This window comes from Cucurbita pepo, chromosome 5 (genome assembly GCF_057944985.1).
Source record: "Cucurbita pepo subsp. pepo isolate OVF chromosome 5, ASM5794498v1, whole genome shotgun sequence".
Lineage (NCBI taxonomy): Eukaryota > Viridiplantae > Streptophyta > Magnoliopsida > Cucurbitales > Cucurbitaceae > Cucurbita > Cucurbita pepo.
Genome location: NC_141802.1, coordinates 14520063 through 14528038, shown reverse-complemented (window position 1 = coordinate 14528038; position 7976 = coordinate 14520063).

Genomic DNA, 7976 nt, shown 5'->3' with positions numbered 1-7976 from the left:
TCACCTAAATCAAAATTGAATAGTTTCGGGTTCTAACTCTAAGGCTTCAGTGTTAGCCGATTTTAAAATGAAACTTGTCTAGACTACTTTCGTAATACTTTTTTTTTTTTTTCTTTCTCTAGTTAACAACGAAGACTATAGTCTGTAAATGTATTTATAACGATCAAATGGACACAAATAGTGTATTTCCAAGCAAAATCTCGTTTTATTTTTATTTATTTATTTGAGAATGACAAATACTCTTAAGCAATTTATAAAGGTATAATAAAAGATTTTTACATTTGATCCTACAATGAAAAAAAAAAAAAATTGTATAGGTACCAAATAATAAATATAATAAATATTTAGAGGCAGAAAGCGACATATTCTTTTTTAATATAAAAAAGAAATATCTATGGTATTGAACTATTGTACATTTCAATTTAAATTAGAAACTGTACTTACAATACAAATCATTATTAACCTATATAGATTTGATGGTATATAAAAATCATTATGTATTACAAATTATCATATGGTAGGAGGATATTAAATGCGAGATCTAAAAAATATTTTATAAATAAAATAATCATAATTCACCGTATTATTCAACTAACATGATAATGTGAATTTCTTAATATATTTTTTAAAAGAAAAATTAATTTTAAATTTAAACATTTCTTATTAAATACCGAACCCAACAATACTGAACCATAAAATTTTTGAGTTGGGTTGGCTCGGGAATGGATTTGAGATTCAAATCTCTTAGTTGAAGGTAAATGTCAATTATCTCTAAATTATATTCATTCAATATGACAAAACCATGTGTTATGTTTTGGACGTTTTTTTTAATGTAGTTGTAATATTCTTCCCCAAGTCCGCGGCTAGGAGGTATTAGTCTGTTAGTTGATAATGTTCGTTATGTTTGGCTCACATACCATTTATAACAACTTTGGAGATAATATCTATTATGTCTTGCTCAGATACTATTTATAACAGCTCGAAGTCACTACAGAATATTTTATGGGCTTTAGCCCGGTTACATACTGTTAATTGATTTAAAGAGTTTAAAAAAGATTAATTTGGAAAACAGAAAATAAACCGTAATACCACGAAAAATGGGTAGCTTAAAGCGGGCTCTAGGTTATTCTGTTGTTTTGACTCTTTGAGTCTTTCTTAGTTTGAGAGCACTAGGAATGTAACGACCCAAAATTTTCTACTTAATTTAAGGTTCCTACTGCATACATATCATAAACATTGAATGTGGAAATACTTCATTTAAATCCCATAAAACGTAACCCTTATCTTAAATCACAGCCATGGACTTACGTGTTTCGAAAACATCTTAAAAAAAACGACACAACAAAAGATCAAATAAAATAAATAAACATTTAAGTTAAAAACATCCTATTCTAGCCCAAGTCTAAGAAAATAAATACCACTATCCTATGCATGTGCCATGGTCTCGAGTTGCGATGTCTTTGTCAGCCGTACAGGAATGTCTTGCCTTAGCCTGAAAAATGTAGTAGCACATGGCTTGAGTATTTAAAGAAATACTCGATAAGTGACCCTATTATTGGGGTTAAATGCAAGAACATGCGAATGCAATGACGGGACCTATCCTTTCAATCTATTTTCCTACGGTACTGTCCTAACGGGTAAATTAGACGTGTACCATATACTCTACACACAACCCATACGTGGGAGTATGGACTCACCAATCAGTTTGCACACCGCTGGGCCACCTTTCTTGTCAGGCGAGCATACTTTGGGAGCTCCTTAGGCCGGACACTCGTTAGAACTAGTAACCGTCACGACAGCGCTATTCAAAACATAACGATTGTTGTCCTGCCATTGGATGTACGCGTCCGTACCCTCGTGATGTAATAGGGGTATTCCCCCAAATGCATGAGCACACATAATGCATGAGGTGTAACGATAAGGGTTTCAAAAAGGAAAAAAAAAACCTTAAATCTCGTCTGAAATCGCGAGATTTTCGGTGAGGCATGCCTTGCCAACAAGGGCGTATTAATCCCTTGAGTCCCCATATTAAACCCTAGGTACCTTAGCAGCCGTCTTTTCCTTTTGAGTCACTGTCGTACCTGTGAGGGAGGAGCTAAAAGGTTTAGGCGAGGAATCGAAAACGTCGCGAGACTTCAGACTTCTGGGAGTCCTTAGGTAGGAGCAAACCGACGCCAGGGTACTTCGTAACAAGCGGGACAGACTTACCGCCAAGGACGAATAGAAGGCAGTGGTCTCATCGGCAATGGCAGTCGAACTCTACGATTAGGGTTCATCGGGATTCTTGGGTGAGGAAGACAAAGCAGCGGGTTATGGGTCGGGTTCTTCGGGTACCCGTGACCTCGCTCAGCCAACGTGCGGCCCACTGTTGCGGCCCGCGCCTTGCAGACCGCGTCAGACACTGACTTTGGGCCACGTATCCATTCCACTCCGAGACCAACAATACCAGCCTGCATCCAGGAGTTGTGCGCCACCAGGGACCTTCTCGGCTTGTCGGCTCAGTGTTTCAGCTCCACGGCTTGGCTTGGCTCGACGGCTCGGCTTAACGGCTTGGTATAAGAAAAATATACTGATTCCTAGGTTTTCGACCCTTCTGGAGTCATTCCTGCCCTTATTTTAGGCATCTGAGGTCAGTGCAACTCTTAATTATTAAACAAAGATCATGATAGGAGCTTACCTTTATAGTTAGACATAAGGTTTGGTTGGGTTTCCTCATGAAAGGACGCTAAGTGTATATTGTGGTGTTATAGGAGGTAGTTAGACGTGGACGTTAGATTATCACGAGTAACTTCGGCCAAGGCCAAGAGGTAAGTAACCTTACTGTTGGTGTTAGTTATGTATGTACGATGGTGGTGCACTGTGGCCCTTGCATGCACCATGTGTGTTGTTGATGTATGCTAGGTTATATGTTTCTTGCTGTGAAATGCTACGTATGTCATGTTTATGTCATGACTTGCTACCCTGTATGCATGAGCTTGATTGACATGTCACGATTGTAATGAGAACTCCGCATGCCATGAATGTGATGACCAATGTGCTACGATATTCTTCCTCAATGTTTAACCCAGTTATGCTATGTATTGCGGTGAGGGGATGAAACTTTTGTATGTATAATGCCATAGAGGTAAGGGGAGGGGATGAAACTTTTGTATGTATAATGTCATGGAGGTAAACCTTAGGGACCTCATGCAAGCTATGTGCTATGTACATGAGGTTACTTCCCGGTTATGTTAATGATGGTACGGATGCGTACGTTCGATATTATGCTCGCTATGATATCATGCAGACCCTCCTTTTCCGTGACTTCCGGTATTGTATGTCATACGTACCTAACTAAGCCAGGCCCAGGGAGTTCGCATGCGAACTCGCCTGGTGGCCCCACGATTACGTACGGGGGCCATGCGTGGGGAGCTACCATGCATCCACCCTGCCCAGACAAAGCAAGGGCCTAAGGCCATGGAAAGGAATTGAAGACAGGTCCGCCTCACGTTTTCTTTCTTTTGGTACTTGTGCTTATGTATGTGTTTTGTATGCGACCGACATGTGTTCTAAATGTATGTTGTATGCTTAACCCCAATAGTAAGGCGACTTATTGGATATTTTATATAATAAACAAGCCACGTGCTACCCATATTTTCAGGTAAGGGCAAGGCCCCCCTGTACGGCTGACGGTGAAGGCTGCGAAGGCCATGGAAGTCTTAGGGAGGGCTTGTAGTGTCGTAGGCGTCTTGTTTGGACTCTTTCTAATGATAGTTAAATTGCAATTCTTTCTCCTAGTTACATGTTGATTTATTTCTTAGTTAGGTTGTCGCTATTGTTTTCCCCATATATGAACTACTTATAATAATGAACATGACGTCGCTATTGATGTTGTCTTACATAAATTTTCGTACTTTTGTCATACGAGTGCAAGGTAACGTCGCTAATTAGGTTAGAGAACATTAGGTGTGTTACACGAGGTCTCCAATATTTCTACTTTTATCATTAATGAATATAACCCCGCTATCATCTTTCATGCTTAACATATCATTTCTCATTTTTCGGTCTACGTATCATACATAATCCTAACGGTGTTACATTTAATTTCAATTATCGTGATATCATATTCATAACATGCTGTATACATACAATTTAGAAAACATAAGATAACGCTCCATGCTTTTAACATGTCATTTCATAACATGCAATTCATACACAATTACCTCAATGGTCACACAAAACAATCTAAACATAACATATCACATCACAATGTATCGTATCGTAAACATGTCATATTGTAAACAATTCGTGGTCATATCGTTCCCTAACTTATCATAGCCTTAACGTTCTTATACCTATAACAGTCATATTGTTACGTGAACGTACCTTAGTCATATCATCACAAGAACGTATCCTAACACTATCGTTCTATCAGTCGATCACAAACATATCCCTTTCTATCCATATCCTAACCATATTGTTTCATCAATCTCCCCTATCCATAGCACTCTAGTATGTAACCTAGCCTTAACGTTTCATGAACGTATCTTACTTCTATGGTTACATTTCGTTTTGTGCATCCTTCTGTATCCTATCTCAAACATATCCTTGAACACATCGTACCATAATTATTATCATACAATACACATATTATAACATCACATAAACATAATATAAGCATACCGATTCACAAATATTCGCACATATCAGTATATATGAAACGTGCAGAACCACAGGCACGTGTCAACATCAAATATAACCATGTCGATAGTAAGGTCATTACCTGGTTAGCTTAAGTTGTTGTCACGAATATATCCTTAATGAAAGTACGATTCTGTCCTTTGAAATCCAAGTCAACTTATGTGAGCCCATGACATCAGTTTCAAATTTGAACTCTATAAAATTATTTCTCTAATTTACCTTGTCCATTGTTAAAAGTCTTGAAATGTTATATATGATGGTGTTAATATAACACATGTGGAAGCAATTTGGATCTTAGGCACTTTTAGAACATCAATTATTGTAAATAACTAGCATGTTCATAAGTATTAAAACTTAATGAGTTTAAATACTAACCTTTTGTAGTTCAAACTCCTTTTGCCTCACGAACCGGTTTCGAACCACCACTAGTGTCTTCTCCACTATCCTCCGGCCTTAGAACGGGACTGTGGAATCCGGTGAGTGACTAAACTTGGGAGGGATTTTGTATATGTGAAAGAGAGTGTTTGTGAGAGGTTTATCTCAAGGTTTTTCATCAAGATGAAGAATCCCTTCCAAGTATCATGATCACTCTATTTAAAGTCAAGTTTGCATGTTCATGCAAACTTAGATCACCAAATTTTGACACTTAAAATTCCACTCAAATGTTTGGGATTATGTGGCAAGCATGCATGTTTGAGTTAACCAAATTTTGACACTCAAAATTCCACTCATACTTGTGGGGTTTATTTGGCAAACATGCAAGTTTGGTTAAACCAAATTTTGACACCTCAAAATTCCACTAACATGGATTTTTCCATTAGATGAAAGTCAACATTTTGACATTCTTCATTTTAATTCAACAATTAATTTGAATAATGAATTTCAAATTAAAGTAACATTAAAGGATTAATTAAACTATTTAATTAATATTTAATATTAATTCAAATGCCAATCCCAATCAATTCCGACACATAATTGATTAAGATATTTAAATCTTATTTAAATATCTCAGATTCTCTCTTTTCGTTTAATTCGTAAATAAAACAAAAATTGCGGTTAAATATATCGTATATATGTAACGCATATTCCCTAATTTGAATTCGAACACTTCGAACTCACTCGTCACACTGTTCTATGGTTTAGTCCGATATGAGCTAGCAGAGGGACCTAATGGACCTATAGATCATGGGCTCCAACGATCCAAGATTAACCGATTAAACTCATTAACCTGGTTAACCAACATTCGTTAACTACTAGGACACTCCACTATAGCCTAGTAGTTGCACTCCCCTCACTATAGATATATTTCTGTCCATCTGATATAACCATGATTAGTAAGTCGATCCTTCACAGGTTGTTCGTAACTAGAACTGGGTCAATTTACCGTTTTACCCCTGAAGTTACTTCTTGTTCCTTATGTCTCACTGATCCTCTAATGAACAATTGGTTTGTGGTCCAACCAGTAAACCGATCCCTCTCAGGCCAATGAGAGGGTGGGGCCCCTTGTTCAAGACCTAGAGTCAGTGCTTAAGGGAACTACCTTTCTTCTATCCCTAAAAGTGGGTAGGAGCAAATTTCGTCTTGCACCCCACGTCCCCAGCCATTCACCCAGTCTTACCCCTGAAATGGGAGGCCTGTTGAGTCGGCGAACTAGAGCCACTCTCACCCATGCAAATCTAAGAATAATTCCGAATAAACAGGAGTTCATGGTTAGCTCAGGATTAAAACCGAGTTACCTAGGTTATCGAATGAAAAGAAAATCAGTCTCAACAGTAAACGACTTTATAAAGTGAGAGTGGTTTTCTTCATGGTCCGATCTTATGCAATACTCATTGCATAGGACGCCCCCACTCACATGTCTCCACATGCACAATTTAGTGATCACCTTGTTTATATCATATACAAAAGTGGGCCGCATCCATAGTGTCCCCAGAATAAGGTACTCAACCTTATCCTTATACTATAGATCATTTTGACTATATACTTGAACTTGATCCACTCTTATGTCTCTACATATAGTTCAAGTAATCATACTATAGCCAGAGTGTTCTTAGTTTATTGGATTTAGATTAATGATCGTAAAGTTCACTTTATTCAATAACAATTTTTACTGAATAAACATCAATAATAACTTTATTGAAAATAGAATATATTTTTGTTTAAAAACTATGAGTTTTAGGACATAAAACCCAACAAAATATATATATATATATATATATATATATATATAATTATATTATTTTTTTAAATATTATATATCTATAATTATATTTTTATTAAAAATCTTATTTTACTTGGTTACTGTTGTATTAAAAAAAAAAACTTTACTGCTCTCTATATTTATAATTCTCTCTAATATTTAGTTTGTGGTTTGTAATTAATGAATCTTCATCTTTTTTTATCACGATTTACTGGATTGCCTTCTAATTTTGTTAGCATGTATTACAAATTTCTAATGGATCCCTGGTTTCAAGTTATTCTACCCCTTCTTCCTCGTTTCTTTATTTATTTCATTATTTATGACTTTTTTTTTCTTTTTTTTTTCTTTTTTTTTTTTTTTTTGGCTATTACAAGGAACTAGAACCTCTACCGACACTCACGACCCTAAAGTGCTCAGTCTACTGAAAACAACCTAACCTAGGTCATCGTCTAGCCAACCTAACTCTAACGCCCTAGCTCTATGCAGATAAACACACTCCACAGTGAGAACACACAATCCAACACCTGAAGCTAACACCTAGTGTATCATGCTCACATACAAGCAAACAAGTTCAACGGGGAGATACCATCCATCAATCACCTAAAGCACATATCGCAATAGCCCATCATCCTTTCTAACACGATTGAAATCAGTGGAAAGCATATAAAACAACATTCATCACAAATCTCATCATAGGGACATATTGGTAATTTCTTAAATCATGCATAACATACTCATCCATATTGTCTCACTCGTACTTTAGTCGTGCATATTCTCTTCCATATTTTAGTCATTTTTCCTTGTTGATTACTATATTGTTTTAAAATTTTATTATGGATCTTTAAGTCTATACATTATTATTTTATTAGAAAAAAAATAGAGAAATCAAAGATTATTCCACACAACCTTTTCTCTTTCCACCTTTGGTTCTTAATATTTTTCTATTTAATTTGTTGGACCAAAACATTCCCGAATCAAATTCTTAAACTGACATTTTAAATTAAATATAAAACTTTAATTAAGAAATTTGTTGAATTCATATATGGGACGTGAGTTTGGTTCTTTATTTTAAAATCCAAATATAGATGAAAATCGA